The 19,375-nt window shown below is 48.3% G+C and overlaps 1 long non-coding RNA gene across 1 annotated transcript in view; it reads right to left on the bottom strand.

Moving 5' to 3' along the window:
• Positions 1-2,273: 2,273 nt before the first annotated feature.
• Positions 2,274-19,375, bottom strand: part of LOC102953037 — a 53,114-nt gene continuing 36,012 nt past the window's right edge. The window contains exons 3-5 of the long non-coding RNA XR_446094.2: positions 16,437-16,535; positions 4,763-4,845; positions 2,274-2,528 (exon numbers count right to left, since the gene is read on the bottom strand). This is a non-coding gene — a long non-coding RNA (uncharacterized LOC102953037). The remainder of the gene's footprint in view (positions 2,529-4,762; positions 4,846-16,436; positions 16,536-19,375) is intronic.

Here is a 19,375-nt window from a genome sequence, read left to right as displayed (position 1 = left end):
TATTATTGAATATCTTCTGTGAGTCCAGTACTAAACTAGGGTTTGCAGGGGAGGTTGATAACCTAGGACTTAGGCCCTCAAGAACTCATAAACCCCAGATCTTGGGGGATCCCAGTTATTTCCTATTGGCTTGACTTGAAATCTGGATATTGGGGTGGGTCTGACAAAGAGGGGTTGAAACCTAGATTCCAACTGCTCCAGGAGAAGAGGCAACCCTTTGCATCCCTTCAAGGAAAAGGCTTTCCTGGGGAAAATCTCATTTCTTGATGGCACACTCATTCCTGGGGCTGATGCTAACCTCAAGAAACACAAGAACATCAATTATCTTGTCATTTCCCCCCAACACGTAGGTCAAGGTTTCCTGTGAGCCAAATCAGCCCTAGCTGTAGGTAAAACGTCACCATCAATGTGCAAATGAAACTTCCAATTCAGACTTCTCCTGGGGCAGATTGTGTTGCTAGAACATGCGTGGGCTTTGCTCAACGTCAAGCAGACAAATGCATACCTGGTGCTATCTATATTCAAGGCTGCCTTACCAGGCACTGGGAGGGCATCCCTGAATAAATCTCGTAGGCTTTAGTGGGAAGAATCCCCAGCGACTCTCAAGTTCATCTCCTTTATTTGAAGGGTGAACAAACTGAGGCCCCAGAAAATAGGGAGGGATGCCCAGGAAGCCATTAGAGCAGGAGGGGGACAGAAAGGTGAACTGAGTCCTGGACTCCAGATCCCCCAGGCAACATTCCTATCAGATCAATTAATTAGGCAGGGTGCCTGGGTGGCTTATTCAGTTAAGTGCCTGCCTTCAGCTCAGGTCATGATCTCATGGTTCATGGGTTTGAGACTCGCATCGGCTCCACACTCACAAAGTGGAGCCTGTTTGGGATTCTCTCTCCCTCTCCCTCTCTGCGCCTCCCCCACTTGAACTTTTTCTCTCTGTCTCTCAAAAATTAATAAATAAACTTAAAAAGGGAGAGAGAGAGAGAGAGAGAGAGAGAGAGAGAGATAGGGGCACCTGGGTGGCTCAGTATGTTAAGCCTAGGACTCTTGATTTTGGCTCAGGTCATGATTTCACAGTTTGTGAGTTTGAGCCCTGCATTGGGCTCTGTGCTGACAGTGTGGAGCCTGCTTAGGTTTCTCTCTCTCCCTCTTTCTCTGCCCTTACCCTACTTGCACTCTGTCTCCCTCTCAAAATAAATAAATAAACTTTAAAAAATATTTTTAAAAATCGATTAATTAGGGAATATACCAATAGTATCAGCTGACTGCAATGGAACCTGGATGAACTGCTTGCACTGGGCTAGTTGCTTTCTGGGCATTATGTCATTTACTAGGGGGCCCAATTGTCCTAGTTTGTCAAGCACTGAGGGGTTTCTCTGGAAGCAACACTTCCAGTGTGAAAATGGGAAAGTCCCAAACAGCGACGAGTTGGTTACCCTACATTTAATCCTCTTAGAAACTCATGAGGTAGCCACTGTGGCTGCTTCCATTTTACAGATAAGAAAGTTGAGGTTTAGAGATGCTATGTGACTTCGGGTCTCACAGTCCGTAGGTAATAGAAGCAGCACTGAGACTCAGGAAATTCAACTCCAGAGCCCACCAGTTTAACCACTAAATTATAACTTCCTGAAAGATGGGGAATCTTGCAAATTTTGGCCTTTGACCATATGTATTTGGGAGACATTTTTTCTGGAAAGAGACTCTAAGGCACTCTTCAGGACCCCATACAGGCTGAAGAGAAGAGAAGGTATAGGGTGGTGCAACAAAGGGTCCTGCACTGGGTTTACTTCCCTCTTACGCTGAAGATAAGAAAGTGCCAGCCATGAGATCAGGACTCAGGCACACCCCAGGATAGCATACAGAGGGTGGGAGCTAAGCAATGCTGGACCAGGTCCTGAGGAGTTGTGAAATCACCTTCCCTGGAAGTGTTTACAAAGGGGAGAGTCCCTGTTCAGCTGCTGTGACTCAAGCTTGACCTCCACAAGGTTCTGGGGATGTGATCCCTTGAGGAACCCAATTTGAAAAGGCAGAAAACAGCTCTAAGCTTGACCAGCTCAGCAAGGCCACTTCCTCTGCTGCCTGCTTTGGTCAGCAACTAGCAGGGGGTTAGGGACTCCACTAGGAAGGGCTTTCCTCATACACACATATATACATACTCCACTGGTTCATACACACCATATACGCTAATACTCACTGGGTATTGAAGTACTTTATGTGAGAGAACTCATTCATTTCTCACCATAGCCTTATGAGATAGATACTTTATTATAGCTGAGGTCACCCACGTGATAAGAATTGGCCCTGGGCTTTGAACCCAACCAGTCTGAGCCAATCACCCCTCTATCAAACACTTGGCTGCATGCTTCTTCAGCCACTGCAGTCTCTGTGGCCTGGTTGACGATGCCTGCTCCCCTCCTGTGGGGCTCCAACGAGCACTCTGAATGTTATTCCCCCGGCTTGGTGCTTACCCTGTCTATGGAGCCCATCTGTGGGCACTACAATCATCAGCATGGTGACAGAAGTTAACATACCTGCATTAAGGATGGAAAGTGAAAGGAGAGAGAGAATGAGGCCTCCTCATGACCCACCTTTGTGTCACCCACTCCTCAGGATGAACTTAGAGAAGGCAGAACTGAGGGGCTCACAGCTACTCAGCCCTGCAGAGAATCAGGGGGTTTTCATCTGCAGGAAGTGAAGGAAAAGTCTAGCCCTGGAAAGGGAGGGCTCTCAGCCCACACCTTTCCACATCCCTGGTCCTTCCTCCCTATTTTGGCCGGGGAGCCACTAACCCACACAGCATCCAAATAAGCATCCTACAAGCTAATGGCTCTTCCCCAGTCCCAGATACCCCCCTGAGCTCCAGACTAGCACATCCAGGCTACCATGCAGAGTTGTATAGTTTGTTTGGGGGCACGAGGGTGCATGGCCAAGGGGACTGATGGAGCTGAGGTCCAGCTGTGCTCTGCTCACCAAGCCACATGCCCCGGTAGGAGGCTACATTTGCCTGGAGGAAAGGATGTCCTTCTCTCATTTGCACAAAGGCACCATATGCATCCATGGAAGCTTTGCATTTATCTATCTGGCTCCTGGACAGCTCTACTTGATATCTGACAAGCATTTCAAACACTGCACGACCCCTGATTTCTGGTCCTCTCAGTCTGCTCCACCCCAGACTTCCCCCTCTCAATGAGTAGCATCTGTGTTTACCCAGTTACTCAATCCAAAAACACTGGACTCTTCCCCTTTCATTGCCCCTCACATCTAAACCAGCAGCCTGTCTGTCAGCTCCACCACCATCCCAGCCAGCTCCCCTGTCTTCCACAGCTCCCATCCCAGGGAAAATAGCATAGTCTTTTGCCTGGACTATTACAGTAGACACCTATCATGTCCCTCCACTGCTGCACAATCCCTCTGGGGGATTCTCCACATTTTTATGGTGCTAACATCCAAACTTCTCACAGTGGCTTATAGGTGCCTAGGCTCCACACTCAACCCCAAACCACCAGCAGGCAGGACCTGGCCTGGGGTCATCATAAAGGAATCCTGCCCAAGAGAGCATCCTTCCAGGTGAGGAGGCAGTGAAAGAGGCTGTGGTGGGCCACAAGCAGCCACTTGAGGAGGTGAACACCATGCCAGAGAACTGTTTGGGAGTTCCTAGTGGGACAGGAGGAGAAGGATCTTTGAGGAACCCACGAAAGTGCCCAGCTGGGAAAGATCCAGAAGTTATACATGTGCCACGGAGAAAGCCAGAATGTCAGATCCAAGATTCAGTGAAAAGAAGCCCTTTGGGGCCTCGTGCTCCTTTCCCCACCTCACTCTCCCACCTTAGTCCATCCCCAAAGACATGGACAACATAGCAGCTAGCAAATGGAGATAAGCTGGAGCAGGAAAGAAATTAGAGGCACAGTGTAACCTGCTATCCCCACTTCAGGCTTCCCATGTTGCAGAAGGGAGAGGTCTGAATAGGGTATATATTTGGTTATGTAATGGTGGCTGGAAAAGATTTTGTGTCTACCTGAGTTTTTCTAATAGAGAGAGTTGACGGAGAGGGGGCTTTCAGAAGCCAAATCCAGCTCATTCCATAATTTGCCAGCATGAAAGTTGGAGACAGAAAGTGCAAGGCATGTCCAGGAGACAAGTCACTCCATGCAACTTGTGGGATATGGAATATGCTGGGGCATTTGGGAGAGTAGTGATGAGGAGCTGGCAGGGACAGATCACATTGGTCTTATGGGTTTGGTCAAGTAATCTGAACCTTACCCTGAGGACAGAGGGAAGCCATGGCTGGTTGTAGGCAGAGAGGGCCATGATCTGATTCATGTGTGCTAAAGTTCATTCTGAGTGTGGAGAATGGACTGAGGGTCAGAAGAGAGGTCTGAAGAGGCCTGAACAAGGACAAAGACGGTGGGGCTGGCAAATGGCAGTGGACTGGTGAGAAATTAAGGAAATGAAACTGGGAGGGCATGCTATATTGGTCCTAGGGTCCCCTGCTACCCCAATGAGTCACTGAAGCCTGTGGGACGAGCTCAGTAGCTACTGCATGCCAGGCCCCAGGCTGGGTATTTCCATTTGTTCTCTCACCCAATCCTCAAATGACCCTTGAGGTAGAAATCATCATCCCTACATGGCCAGTGAGAAGCCCAGTGACTTGTTGGAGGCCACACATCTGGGTAGTGAAGCAGCCCGGACTGGAATCCAAATATCCAAATCTGTCCCAAGGCAGGGGCACTGGCCTACACAATCCTGAGTCTGTTGACAGATATACCTGCTGACAGTTGGGAGCAGCACCTCACATGAAGGACATCGGGTGTGTCGATACAGGCAGCCAGGTACACGCTCGCCGGGGCACTGAGAGGAAAAGCCAAAGTCCCAGAGAGTCACTGAGGGTCCTGACCAACATGGCAGGCACCAGACATGGTGCACACTGAGAAGAACAATGAGGACAAAGGTTGTGGAACAAAACTGAGAACTTGGCCAAGGTCCCTTCCTAAGCAGAGGAACTTGGGCTGAGAAGTTACAGGGAGAAAAGGGCTCAAATCCTACACAAGCTTATTGCCCTAACCAGGTGGAGCTATGCAGCTGGAAGCCTGCCCTGGCCTCACTGCCAGCCTGAAGGCCAAGGTCCTTCCTTTCCTGCCCCTTATGAGAGGAGAGGGTCACAGGTGACTGACTGTCCTGTCATCTACTCACAAAGGGTCAGAGCAGGGTCAGGTCGGGGCTGGGCCATAGGGGACTGCCCAAGTGTCAGGCACATTTCTAAGTGATTTACACTAAACTCATTTAATCATTTCAGTGGCCCTTGGTATAAGTTACTGTCATCATCCCCATTTTATAAACAGGTAAGTGGAGGAACAAAGAAGTTCAATAATTTCCCAAGGTTATACAATATCTGGTAACTGGCCAAGCTGGGGCTTGAACCAAGGTGACCTGGCTCAAGTATAATATCTGTGTGCTTAGATACTCACTACTCCCACACCCCTCCTCAGCTCTCCCCTGCCTGCATCCCTTCCCCAGCTTTCTCACAAAATGGTCCCAAATCCTTTTGCTTGAAGACCTAGGTACAGACCAGGGCTGAGTGACCTTGACCCAGCCACGCCCTCTGACTCAGACATGACCCTGGCTATCCAGTCAACCCCTAGCATCTGCCTTGCCCTGCTCAAGTGCCTCAGGCAGGAGCCTATGGATGGACCTTCCCTGTCCCTTTGGTCTGAGGGGAGTCAAGCCAGACCTTTGGGGTGGAGAATGGGCATCCCGCAGGCATGCTGACCCACAGTAGGTCAGCTGGGGACCTGGGATCTAAGCCTACTGGTGTCCTTCCCACCACAGCCTTGCCATGTGCACAGACCACAGACCACAGAGACACCGAGGCCTTTGTTCCGCCCAGCTTAAAATAAGTCAGGCCTTGCTCCATAGTGAGAACTGCCAGGCCACCCTCCTAAAATGGACTCATGAGCCAGGGAGATCTGTGGCTGCAACTTTGTGACCCACCGTGACCATGTTAACTCCTGCCTCTCCATGGGGGGCTGCAGAACAGCCCCCATTCCAGACAGGACCCCGCTTCCCATCCTGGCCTGGTCACTCTGGGCTCCCCTGCTTTCTGGGAGAGTGGTCACAGCAGAAAAGTGGGAAGGGGGAGCAGTTCTGTGGATCACAAAAGGCATGGGGACAGGAGTCCTGGGCACCTAGGGCAAGCCAGAATTGAGCCTCAACCTTTCCTGCTCTTGCTGCTAAGCTGCCTTTTATCATCTCCAAGGGGACTGTGCATTCCAGCCCACCAGGAAGCTGAGCCAGCCTTTAATCCCATTTTAAAGGTAAAGCAGGTGAGACCTGGAGGCGTAGGACCTACCCAAGGGCAAAGCCAGGATTCAAGCTCCAGTCTGTTCCTACAGCACCCTGCCTCATGAGCACCCCATAACCACGCCCAGGAAAGGTCTTGTCTTGTTCTGACGCCTCAGGACACCCCAGACATGCCACCAAGTCAGTGAACATAAAGCCTGCCATCTCCCCTGGCAGGTTTTTCTAAACCACAAAACTGTAATTTTCCCTTCCATTTATTTTTCTACTCATCCACATGAAGAAGACATAAAGAAAACATAATAAAAGAGTACCCAAATTAGAGATGCATCAAAATGGCAGAGAAGTTTAACTATAAATAGGAGAAAACTGGCCTCTCTTGGGATGGTCTAATTAGACAGAGGCCTGTACCCTCTCATTAAGCAGCCTGACTGTCCTACCTTGGACCCTCAGAGTCCAAGCCACTTGGTGGGGTGTGAGGCAGTCAGTAGGGCTAGGGAGGCACTTCCTGGGTGACCTATACAGACAAGTTTTTGGGGAGGGAGCCTCAGCATCCATCTAATGTGGGTGGCATTCCCTCAGCTAGGGTGGGAGGTCAAGGGCAGGCAGGAGGTCAGGTTGTGGACAGGGGTCACCTTGGCTTGGGCAAGATGACTGGTGCCCTCCCAGTACATATTCTTCTCCCCCCGCAAGTACATATTCTTAAATAAGAACCATGGATGTTCAAGGAGAATCAGAAAAAGCAAGTTTAGCACCATTGACAGCTGACCTTCCTTGGGTATTTACTGAATGCCAGGTCCAGCACTGCCAATAAACGATCTCATTTATTTCTCCCGACAACCCTGTGCAGTAGTATTATGATGTCCCTTATTTTACAGATGATGCACAGAGAGGTTAAGCAACTTTCCCAGGGCCACACAGCAGGTAAAAGGTGGAGACAGGGTTTGAACCCAGGAAGCCATCTCCAGTGCCTGTAGATCTAACCATGATACTACACTGCTCCCCTGAGAAGGCTGTGGAAGAGACTTATATCAGCCCTGAGGGGGTCTCTGGCAAGGGGCCATTGGGCTCTGGCCTCAGTTGCATCTGGTTTGACAGGCCCTAGATAAGGAAAGAGATAAATAATATGCTGGCAATGTCTGAGTACATCAGGAAGCCAGTAGGGAGAGTGGAAGGGAGGGGCTGCTGACATGGAGGATGATGTTCAGGATCTTCAGAGCTACCCAGCAGGAGTGACAAGTTGCATCCATCAGGTTGTAACATTCCCGGGGGAAATGTGAAGAGCAAGGATTAATCCCCGGAAACAAAATCTAACGTGGGGCAAGGCTGTGCCAGGTCTTTTTGTTGTTGTTAACAGGTTTTTGTTTATTTTTAATTTTTAAAAATTAAACTCATTGCCCAACTTGGGGCTCGAACTCATAACCTCAAGATTAAGATTTGCATGCTGCTCTAATAACTGAGCCAGCCAGGCACCCCATGTGCCAGGTCTTAACAGGTACTCATTGAAGGGGTCAGTTAGAGAGGTCCACATACTAGAGGCTGGCCCAGGGTCACAAGCCCCAAGGTCAGCAGGCATTGGGGGCTATGAGTGTCCTGGGTTGAGGGAGGTAACCTGGGCTGCAGATCTTTAAGTTCATAGACCTCCAAGGTCTTTAAAGTCAAGGATCACCAGCCCCAGAGCTGAGAGCATCTAGGGCCATAGATACTGGCTCCCAGCCCATGCCTCCATCTACCTCCGCTGCTTTGGCCAGAGAACCATCCCAGAGGTTACAAACGAGTTCACAGAATCCAAGACAACAAGGCTCTGCCAGGTGGGGATGGTTCTGCATGGCATCAAGATGTCTAGCATAAACAGGCTGGTGTGAGGTGCTCTCTTGTGAGGGGCCCAAAGGATGATGTGGTCTGACAGGATTTATCTTGAGGGACAGTGCCAGAACAAAGGAGGAAAGAGGCTATGCCACACAGAGTCCTGCTGGGGGAGGATGTTTAAGGGGACCAAGAAGGAGCCATCAGGCAGTAAACACCCAAGCTAAGGCAAAATAGGATGGTCCCATGCCCCCAGGCTGCTATGGGCAGAGGGCAGAACCAGTTCCCCAACTCAGGGACTGGGTAATACAGAAAGGATGGCCATCTGGGAAGATGTCAGGAGCTCTCAACAAAGTCCTGAGATTTGTAAAAAAGGAAACACTCTACCTTTCTTTAGGCTTGGGTGAAAATCACCTGTGGGGTACTGTGGGGGAATCTATCTGGTTTCCTTCCTCAGATCTGCAAATCAGATGTCTTTGTCCATCAGGAGCCTGGCCACAGTCCTCAGGGCAGGGAGAAGGATGCCCTGAAGCCCCAGACTGGCCCAGACCACTCGGACCCCAGGAGCGGCCTAGAAAGCAAGACAAGGGAGCAGGAGAGATAGCTTCAGCCTAGCCTGGACACTGGGGGCCCAGCCTTTCCAGGGAGCTAAGTCAGTGATAAGAAGGCTGGCTTCTTTCTCTGGAGTAATGTGCTGGTACTAATAAGGCCACTGCCGTATAGATTTACAGAACCTCTGATTTCACAATCACAGAGAGCCTCACAGTGAGTATTAATTAAGGCTCAGAACCCCTGGAGTCTGGAACAGATTCTCATTAACCTCATTCTGTAGAGGCTATGACTCCGCTTCCTTTTTAGAACCCCATGGATGTGGCAATAGCTCTAGCCCAGGGAGCCAGGCCAACAGGGTTCCCTCCTCATGTTAGTGGGTGGTGTGGTGGGGGAGGTTCTAAGGTTCCTGATGACTCTAAGAAACTCATGTCAGAGCACACAGACCTCGGCTTCTATTAGAGTAGCTGACACAGAAAGGATTTTCCTTCTTTTGGCTTTTTATGTTTTTTTAAAGCAGATTAATTGGGATATAAACTCCATCCATTTAAAGCATTCAATTTAATGCCTTCTAGTATATTCGCAGAGTTGTGCATCCATGACCACAAGCAATTTGAGAACATTTCATCATCACATTTCATTACCACAAAAAGAAACCCCGCACTCCTTACCCATGACCTCTCATTTTCCTGGCATCCTCCTCAGCCCTAGGCAACCACTAATCTACTTTTTGTCTCTATAGATTTGCCTATTCTGGATTTCTTTTTAATGTTTATTTATTGGGCACCTGAGTGGCTCAGTTGGTTAAGTGTCTGACTTCAGCTCAAGTCATGATCTCGTGGTTCACAAGTTCAAGCCCTGCACTGGGCTCTCTGCTGCCAGTGCAGAGCCTGCTTGGGATCCTCTGTCCCCCTCTTTCTGCCCCTCCCTATGTTCTTTTGTGTCTGGCTTATTTTACTGAGCATACTGTTTTCAAAGTTCATTCTGGCTTGTATTTTTTTTAATTATGAAACGTTTCAACCAAAAGTACAGAAAACAATATGCAACACACCCCTGTGATTTAAGTCCTAAATCTCAGATTTGTTAAATCTATTTGTTAGCCTTTTGCCATATTTGGTTTTTTGGTTTTTTGTAATGCCTTCCCTAGAGCTAATTCAGTTCTGAAGTTAGTATTCATCTTTCTTGTTCATGTTTTTATATTTCTAAGTTTATAATCATAACAATATATGGTACTATTTTGTGTCTTTAAAACATACTTAATGTACATGATAACTATAGTTAACGCCGCCATATGAGATATTTGAAAGTTTCTAAGAGAGTTGATTGTAAAAATTCTCATCACAAAGAAAAAAAATTTTTGGTATCTATATGAGAACTTACTGTGGTAATCATTTCACAATATATGTGAGTCCTGCTGTATACTTTAAACTTAATACAGTACTGTTTGTCAATTATCTCAATAAAACTGAAAAGAATTAAAAAGTGTTTTTAAATGTAATTTGATATTTTTGAAGAATCTGCACATATAAATACAAGGTGTCCAACTACTAAACAAAAACTTCAATGGTGTCATATATTGTCTAGCTTGTCATCTGTTCTCCACTCCACATGGTATTTTTGAGATCGATCCATGTGGACATGTGCAGCTCTGGTTTGCTCATTTTTATTGCTGCTATACAGTGTTCCTGTGACTGTATACCCCACGTGCTGGGTTTATCCAGGGGTTTCCCACATTCAGATTCTTACCAGAGAAGCAAGCGTTACTCCTATCTGAGCTGGGCAGACACAGATAGTTCCCAAGCAGAGAACCAGCCACCCAGCAATAAAACTGTGTACCTAAGTGAGCCCAGAGCCCCAACACTCTGCCTCAGCTCAGCTCCATGTTCAGAGCTGTGAGGGGCATGGCCTGGCCAGCTTGTGCAAGATCAGCACCTCAGAGAGAGAGCAAGCCCTTCCCGGGTCCTTATGATTTGTTCCTCACCTTGGTCTCTCTTTTATGAGTTGCAGAATCCCTTGTGAGGGTGACAAAGCTAGGAATTCCTCTCCTCATGAAAATGTACCCACAGAGAACCTTCAAGCTCGCCTGCAGGCCCCCAGGGTTGGGCTCTCACCACATCTTCCTGCCAGTTTCTCTATACGACTTAGGGAGCCATGGGGCTTGAAGGCGTTAGAGAGGAGTAATTAGACATTGTGCACCTTGTGGAGGCATCAATAAATGCTTGCTGAATGAGCGAGCAAATGAGTGGATGGATGAGAAAACACTCAGAGCCCCTGGCACAGGGCCTAGTAGGTGCTCAGAAACAGTGGCTGTGATTAATGTATGCGTGTGTGTGTTTTAAATCAGGTTGAATGTAGTATTATTTATAGACCGTAAAATCCACCCTTTGTAGTGTACAGTTCTAGGAGTTTTGATAAATGCACAGTGGTATAATCACTACCACAACCAACACAGAAAATATTTCCATCACCGCAGAGGGTTCCCCGGTGCTCTTTTGTAGTCGAGCCTCTCTACCCCCACTCCCACCTCCACCCCTGGCAGTGCCTGATCTCTTTGCTGTCCCTGTAGGTTTGCTTTTTCCAAAATATAAGTGGAATAACATCATAGAGCCTTTTGAGTCTGGCTTCTTTCACTTAGCACAACACACTTGGGATTGATCCCTATTTTTACTCATATCATATCATACATTTGAAAGTTTGATTTCCTTTTTATTGCCAAGGAATATCCCACCATATGGATGTACCACAGTTTGTTTATCTACTTGCCGGTTGAAGGACATGTGGGTTATTTCCAGTTTGGGGCAATTAGGAGTAAGTTCACTATAAATGTTTGTATACATATTTTTGTATAAGGGCAAGTTCATTTCTCTTGGGTAAATATGTAGGATTGGGATTTCTGGGTCATATGGTAAGAGAACGCTTAACTTTATAAGAAAATGCCAAAGTGTTTTCCAAAGTGGCTGTACCTTTTTGCATTTCCTCCAGCCATGTTTAAGAGCTCCAGTTGCTTTGCATCTTGACCAGGACTTGATATCATTTTTTTTTTCTTTTGACCAATCTAATAGTTGTGTGGTGGTATCTCCTTGTGGCCTTAATGTGAGCTTCCCTTAGGTTAAATTGATGTGTGTTATTGCTAGTTAATCCTGTAGTGTGTGGTCTGTGGCTGGCCAGGTCTTCAGGCCCAGACACTGCTTCCCTGGAGTGCTGGGAGAACCCAAGACACCATGAGGCCTTTTCAGGGGCAGATGGCATGTTCAGGGCTCTGCCAGGAGCCCTATTTTGCTCAAAATAAGTGGGTGCCTGCAGTCCCAGCATGCTGAGTTCCTCACCTGTGTGGGCTGGTTGGCTGGGTAATGACTTTGGCCAGGCTGTGACCACTGGTGCTGAGAATACCTCCAGCTACCCACAGTGGCCTTGCTCAGGCAGAGATGCACTTGTGGTACGAGAAGTAGGAGTAAAGGATGGGGCGGAGCTGCCCATGCCAAAGGCCCTATGGTTGCCTTCAGTGAGTGCCATTCTAAAACTGCCAGAAAGAGGTGCTGTCCCATTTAAAAAGTAGAGCTTATGGGGGTGTGCGTGTCTGCTTCTGCACCCAAAATGGGATTTCTATTGACTCATGATCAGATTTGTCACTCTGCTCTACTGCCTGGCCCCTGCTACCAAATCTCCAGGGAGACTGCATGTGGTAGGACCTCAGCCTTTGCCTCACCATCCAGAGAGACACAGACCCAGGTGTCTGCCTTTCCTCTACTTTGCTATATATTCCACTGACCATGGCCACAACTAGTACTCCCAGTGAAGCGTCTGCCTGTCCCTATCGGCCTGGCCCTCCGACCAGGGCTCCCACTGTTCGTCTATCCCTGTTCCTCACCCCTGATGGTACAGATTTCAGAGAGATGACTACCCCCTCAGGCCTTCTTTCTTGGGAGCTCTCTACTCCAGGCCCCTGCTTGGCTGTAGATGAGCTGGCTGTGTCTTGCTCTCCTCCTGCCTTCCTTCCCTGGATGCCTCCTCCATCAGCTCCCTACCCTATCTGAGACTGGTACAGATGGGAACAGATAAAGGCAGGAAGTCTGCGAGGCCTGGTGCAGCAGGTTAGGAAGAGGACTGAGCTGGGCCAGGGGGCAGGGAAGGTTTGGAAGAAGGAGGAAAGGATGGGCAAAGAGCCAGGAGTAAGAGCATTGCTGGGAATATAAGGGCATGAGGGGAGAGGGAAAGGGTAGTGTCTGTCCACATCTGAAGGATCTGAGGTTTAACTCTGGAAGTGCTCAGTGACCATCAAGAAGCCAGGGTCAGAAGCTCATCCAGCCTCTTCCTTTCCCCCACCATGCCCCAATCCAGATATGCTAGAGCCCTGGGTCATCCTCCCCCCGCCCATGCTTGTGGGTGCAAGGCCTGGGAGCTGAGGGACCTCTGTGTGGCCATCTGCTCCTCCCTTTCCATCACTCATGCAGCAAGCAGCCAGGGGCATCTCCTCTCTCTTGAAAAGGCAGGGCATGGAGGATAAAGAGAAAAGCCCAGAAGAAGGAGGTGGAGGTGACTCATGCCACTTGAACTATACACCCCACATCTGCAGCTCCCAGGTGGCACTAGGAGGCCTGGGGGAGTGTTTGTGGCACAAATATAGCACAAAGATCACGGCCTCTCTTCTCAGACCATGGCCCACCCAGTCCTTCCGCATTCCTCCCCACTCACCTGAGACAGCTGCCCCAGGTAGGCCTCCTGGCAGAGCCATGGAGATTTACAGGTTGCCCCTCTGCTCCAAAGTTTCTGAGTCACTGGCAGGAATCCATGCCCTGGGTCCAGGGATGCCCAGCCTGTACCATCTGGCCTGGGGCCAAACACCTCATCACCAGGCCTCCTTCCCAGGGTTTCTCAGGCTGGCATCACCATTTGGTCCCTGGCTCTGACTTTTACCATCAAATCCAGGCGAGTACCCTGGACTGAGAATAACAACAACTGGGCTACCTCCTCTGTGTGCCAGGCACCACCCAGCTCATCATAAGCCTTATCTTCTAGCACTGGGCCTCTGCCGTCCCCTCCCCACCCTTGGGTTCCTCACCTCCATTGTCTGTACCTGGACCACTTTCCCCCCTCCTGCTGCTATTATTGCTGCAATATAGCCTGGCGGACAGGAAGGTCACATTCACCAACTAGGCATGACCAGGCAGGCTCCCTTCTCTAAAAGGTTCAACAGACAAGGGCAGGAGGGCCCTGTTGGCGGTGCCACAGGGCAGGGAACAGGGCCAAGGCTGTTCCGAGTCCATGACCACTGGGTGCCTCCTGTACAGCAGCCCAGAACACCAAGCACTGAGGTCCCCCAGACCCCCTCAGAGCCCAAGTGGACAAGCTTGGCCATTTCTGCTGCTCGGCCTCAGCTGCTCTTCCACCTTCTCAGGGCTTCTATTTCCTCTCACAGCAAAGGGTTGAGGGGAAGCCACTCGGTGCTCTCCCAGCTCTGAAACACTAAGAGTGAAATTCCAGGTGATTCAAAAGGTTTGTGAGCACCCCCCAGGCCAGAAGCAGATGACCACACAATCATGTTCCTCATGACCAAATCAAAACCCTGAACCTAGGCTGAGAGCTAATGCCCGGGCCCCAGATTTAGAAATATAGCAATTCACTCACTTTCAACACTTGGCATCAACTCCCAACAAGTTGCAGCCTGAGCAGAAGCAGGAGTGAACATCTATGATCTGTCTTTTCAAACCTGGTACCTCGACCCTCTTGGGGCCCAGATTGAAGATGAGGGAATGCAGACATAGATGTCAACATGCAGACCATGAGATCAGAGTCCAGATCAGCTCAGACAGGTGGAGTGATTCTCTCTTGTGGTCGCCCAGGGGAGGGGGCACAGGGGATTGGAACCCAGGATGCTAGGCTTTTCCTACATGTCAACAGTGCTCTTTCCTCCACATCATGCAAGTCCAGTGGCCTGTGCCCACAGCCCCTCCATCCTTCCCCCTCTGCCCCTGCACACTATTTTGGGGATGAACTCTGGTTATGGTGAATGCCATTCTGCGGTCCCCTGTGGATGGAGCTTTCACGAAGCCATTAAAAACCACAGAAAAGCAGGGCACCTGGGTGTCTCAGTCAGCTGAGCATCTGACTCTTGATTTTGACTCAGGGCATGATCCCACAGTTGTGGGATTGAGTTCCACATCATGCTCTGTGTTGACAGCATGGGGCCTGCTTAGGATTCTCTCTCTCTTTCTCTCCCTCTGCCCTTCTCCCACTTGCATGCTCTCTCTCTCTCTCTCTCTCTCTCTCTCAAAATAAATAAATAAACATTAAAAAAAAACAACAGAAATGTGTCTGGACAGTGCTGTACTCACTGTGATTAACCAGACAAAGATCACATGACATTAACACTCAGCGATCACGGCTGTGACCCAACTCCTTAACAGGCATCAAGCTGAGACCTTTGACCTTCCTACCAGGATCTGGCTTGCCTTGCCCTCCCCTCCTACCCCCAAGGATGGGGTTTTCATGAGAAACTGAGGTCTTCCCTTCCTAGAGGTTTAAAGCTTTGGTTCCAGGGAATCCTTCACTAATTTAGGAATCTAGGACAAGAAGGGACTGCAGTGCCCTTGTTTCCCAGGTGACTAACTGAGCCTCCAGGAGTCAGTCTATGCTGAAAGCTGTCAGCCATGAGTCAGTGACATCCTGCTGGACCAGGAGGACACCTGAAGTCCCCATCTTCACCTCACTGAAGGATGGCTGCTCAGGCAGGAGGTGATGGAAACATGTGTGGAGAGATGTATGTCTTGGCTCACTCCTGAGCCCCAAAGCCATCACGCTATCCTTCCAAACATCCCTCTGCTTATTTATTATTCATGCAGTCCGTGGTTGGTGGGAACTGGGAGACAGCAATGTCACTAAAGTCATGAGAGAAGAGAGCTAACAGCCGTGAGGTGGTGTTGACTCTTCTCTTTCTCAACCACACATTGGTCCCAAGTTCCTTGTCCTCCCACTGCCACTGCCTACTCAGATCTTCCCTTACCTCTTCCTAATGACCTCCCTACCTGAGGTCTGCCACACTCAAATCCATCCTCCACACTGGCTGCCAGGGTCCCTTTCTAAAACGTAAGCCTGATATAATCACCAGGTTATGCCCCTTCCATAAAATCCATCCAAAAGTCTGGCAGAGACTGGAAGATTTCACAACGTGACCCCAACTTGGCTCAGTCATCTCTACTTCCAAAGAGGCAGTAATGAATGTGAATGAATGAACAGCACACTCAAAACTCTGGCAGGGCTCACACCCTACAGACATAAGCATCCAAAAAAGCCAGGCCCCAGCAGTGGCCAGAAGGACACAGACTTGGTCTTGCTCTCTACTCTTTGATACTGCTCCGCAGCTCATATCTGTGGGGAATGTACCTAGATTAGCAACCTTCACCTGGGAGGTCTGCAGAGCTCTGGAACCCTCAGTTTTATGGCTCTTCCTAGAACAGTGTGGCTGGGATGCCACCTCCCTAGAACAGGGCTCTGACCCAGAGACCACGGCCACTCCCACAAGTGGTTGGGGCCCCAATCCGACATAAGCTAAAATCATTTATTTATACAAAAATTCATTTCTGTAGAATTTGGGCTTTAATCTGTGGGCTTGTGGCCTCTTTGGGTCCAGAGGGATTTTCTCAAGTTCTGAGCCAGAGGTGTCCTTAGTTCATTACCCTCAGGTGCCACTCAATTCCCCCAGCTCCTGGGGCAGTATCAATGACAAATAAGCCTCTCAAAATGATGCCAAGTCTTATCATCTTCAGGAAGGATTTTCAGGATGCCCTTCTTACCTTTCCTGGTCCCAAGGAGTGCATGTCTCAGGGCTTCAGTTGTAGTCACTAGCTGGGCAAATCCAAAGGAGACTCAGTTCTGAAGGTTCATCCTGCAGTCTGTAGGCAGTCAGAAAAAGATATGTATGGGAATATAAAACACAGTTTGGTAATTTCTTTAAAAGTTAAACATGGGGCACCTGGGTGGCTCAGTTGGTTGAGCGCTGACTTCAGCTCAGATCATGATCTCACAGTTCTGTGGGTTCGAGCCCCACAATGCGCTCTGTGCAGACAGCTCGGAGCCTGGACCCTGCTTCAGATGCTTTGTCTCCCTCTCTCTGCCCCTCCCCTGCTCACGCTCTGTCTCTGTCTCTCAAAAATAAATAAACATTTTTTAAAAATTTAAGTAAAATAAAAGTTAAACATATATCTGTCATGGGAATACAAGCTGGTGCAGCCACTCTGGAAAACAGTATGGAGGTTCCTCAAAAAACTAAAAATAGAACTACCCTATGACCCACCAATTGCACTACTAGGTATTTACCCAAGGGATGCAGGTGTGCTGTTTCAAAGGGACACATGCACCCCAATGTTTATAGCAGCACTATCCACAATAGCCAAAGTATGGAAAGAGCCCAAATGTCCATCAATGGATGAATGGATAAAGAAAATGTGGTACATATATACAATGGAGTATTACTCGGCAATCAAAAAGAATGAAATCTTGCTATTTGCAACTACATGGATGGAACTGGAGGGTATCATGCTAAGTGAAATTAATCAGTCAGAGAAAGACAAATATCATATGACTTCACTCATATGAGGACTTTAAGAGACAAAACAGATGAACATAAGGGAAGGGAAACAAAAATAATATAAAAACAGGGCGGGGGACAAAACATAAGAGACTCTTAAATATGGAGAACAAACAGAGGGTTACTGGAGGGGTTGGGAGGGGGGATGGGCTAAATGGGTAAGGGGCACTGAGGAATCTACTCCTGAAATCATTGTTGCACTATATTCTAACTAATTTGGATGTAAATTTAAAAAATGAAATGAAATGAAATGAAATAAAATAAAATAAAATAAAATAAAATAAATAAATGCGTGCATGTACACGCACACACACACAAGATGGAGGTTTTCAAAGGTAGAAGTACTCAGGTAGAAAAATAAAAGAAAAATATGAAAAAAAACCCATACATCTGTCATATGACATGACCATTTCATTCCTAGAGATTTACTCAAGAGAAATAAAAGCACATATTCACACAAACACTTGTACACAAGTATCCATAGCAACTTAATTTGTAGTAGCCTGAAAGTGGAAACAACCCAAATGTCCATTGATAGGTAAAGAGATAGCCAAACTGTTGTATCATTCATGCAATAGAATACTACTTAGCAATGAAAAGAAATTAACTGTTAATATATACAATATGGATGAATCTCAAAACAATGATGCTGACTGATAAGAAGAACAAATAAAAATATTACATACTAGATGAGTTCATTTATGTAAATTTCAGACAATGCAAACTAATCTACAGTGACAGGGCAACAGATGGGTGGTTGACTACAGAGAGTGGGGATGGGAGGGAGGGATGACAAAGGGACATGAGGAAACTTTTGGGAGTGATGGATATACTCATTATGTTGATTGTGGTTATGGTATTACAGGTGGTCACATGTGTTAAAACTCACTATATTGTGTACTTGAAGTATGTTCAGTTCATATATATTAATATATCTTAATAAAGTTTATATACATCAATTATAACAATAAAGCTATTTAAAAAGAAGAAGAAGAAAGGGCAGAGTCTCCCTGTATCCCCATTGTGGTCTTCTGTTGCCCTCAGGATATAAGAAGCACCCAGCTCAGTCTGCAAGTCCTTTCTAGCAGCCTGGTCACCCTTTCCAGCCTCATCTCTTGTATCTCTCTTGTGTGGCAATGAATCAGTTGTGGCTCCCTGAATGTACCATGCTATTCTACACTTGTGCGCGCTGTGCCCACTGCCAGCAGGGCTGTCTCCTGCCTCAACCACCCAGAAAACTCCTACTCCATTGTCAAGGCCCTGCTCAGTAGTGCCCTCTCCACAGAAGCCTTCCCAGCCCTAGCAGGTCACTGTGAACAGCAACTTCCTCTGTACTCCACAGTCCAGGTACACAATTTGCTGTTAGCATCCGTTCATCCCAGCAGACTATGGGCTCCTTGAGGCTAGCGACAGCATCACATACATCCCTGTCTTGTCTGTGCCAGGCCCATGAGCATCCGTGAGGCTTTATTCAGTGAATTTAATATGCCCAAGAAAGTGGGGTGGGTCAGCATGGGGTGGGGCATGAGAGATTCAGAAGAACAGGAGCTAAGAGGTGGGAAGAGACAGGAAGGGCAGAAGGCACAGCCTCCAAGGAGAGGCAGACTGCTTCCCTATAAAGAGAAGAGATTATACTATTAGGACTCAGCCAGAGCCTCAGGTGGGTGGGGTTGGGTAAGGTGGGCCCCCTTACTCCCCACACAAGGAGCTGAGGACTCTGCTCCAAGGCTCATCAGGAAATTCCAACAACTGTTTGTTTGCCTGCATTCCCCAGGCCTGGTGAAAAATGGCACCAGAGACTCCATCTGCAGCTAACAGCTCCGAGGGGTGGAATGGGCGGCAGGCCCCTCAGTGACTCCTGGACACAGTAAGAGAGAGAAACACTGCAAAAGGAACCCCATGAGCCCTGATGACTTGAGTAACTGCCCAGCAGTCCTGGCCACCTCTTCCTCCATGGGTTCGGGGGTCCTACGCAGCCTTCTGACTGGATGACTGTGTGGGGGCAACCCTTTCTCCATTTAGCCCTGCAGCCTTGGCATTCCCATTCAGCTGTAACCTATTAGGAGCTGGGCTACACAGGTGGAAGAGAGCTCCCACTCTTCCTGATCAATCAGGGAACAGTGCCAGGGACTAGTACAGTCGGCC

The sequence above is a fragment of the Panthera tigris genome, chromosome E2, assembly GCF_018350195.1.
Source record: "Panthera tigris isolate Pti1 chromosome E2, P.tigris_Pti1_mat1.1, whole genome shotgun sequence".
NCBI lineage: Eukaryota > Metazoa > Chordata > Mammalia > Carnivora > Felidae > Panthera > Panthera tigris.
Note: the sequence above shows the minus strand (reverse complement) of the source record. Positions and strands in the feature narration are given on the sequence as shown.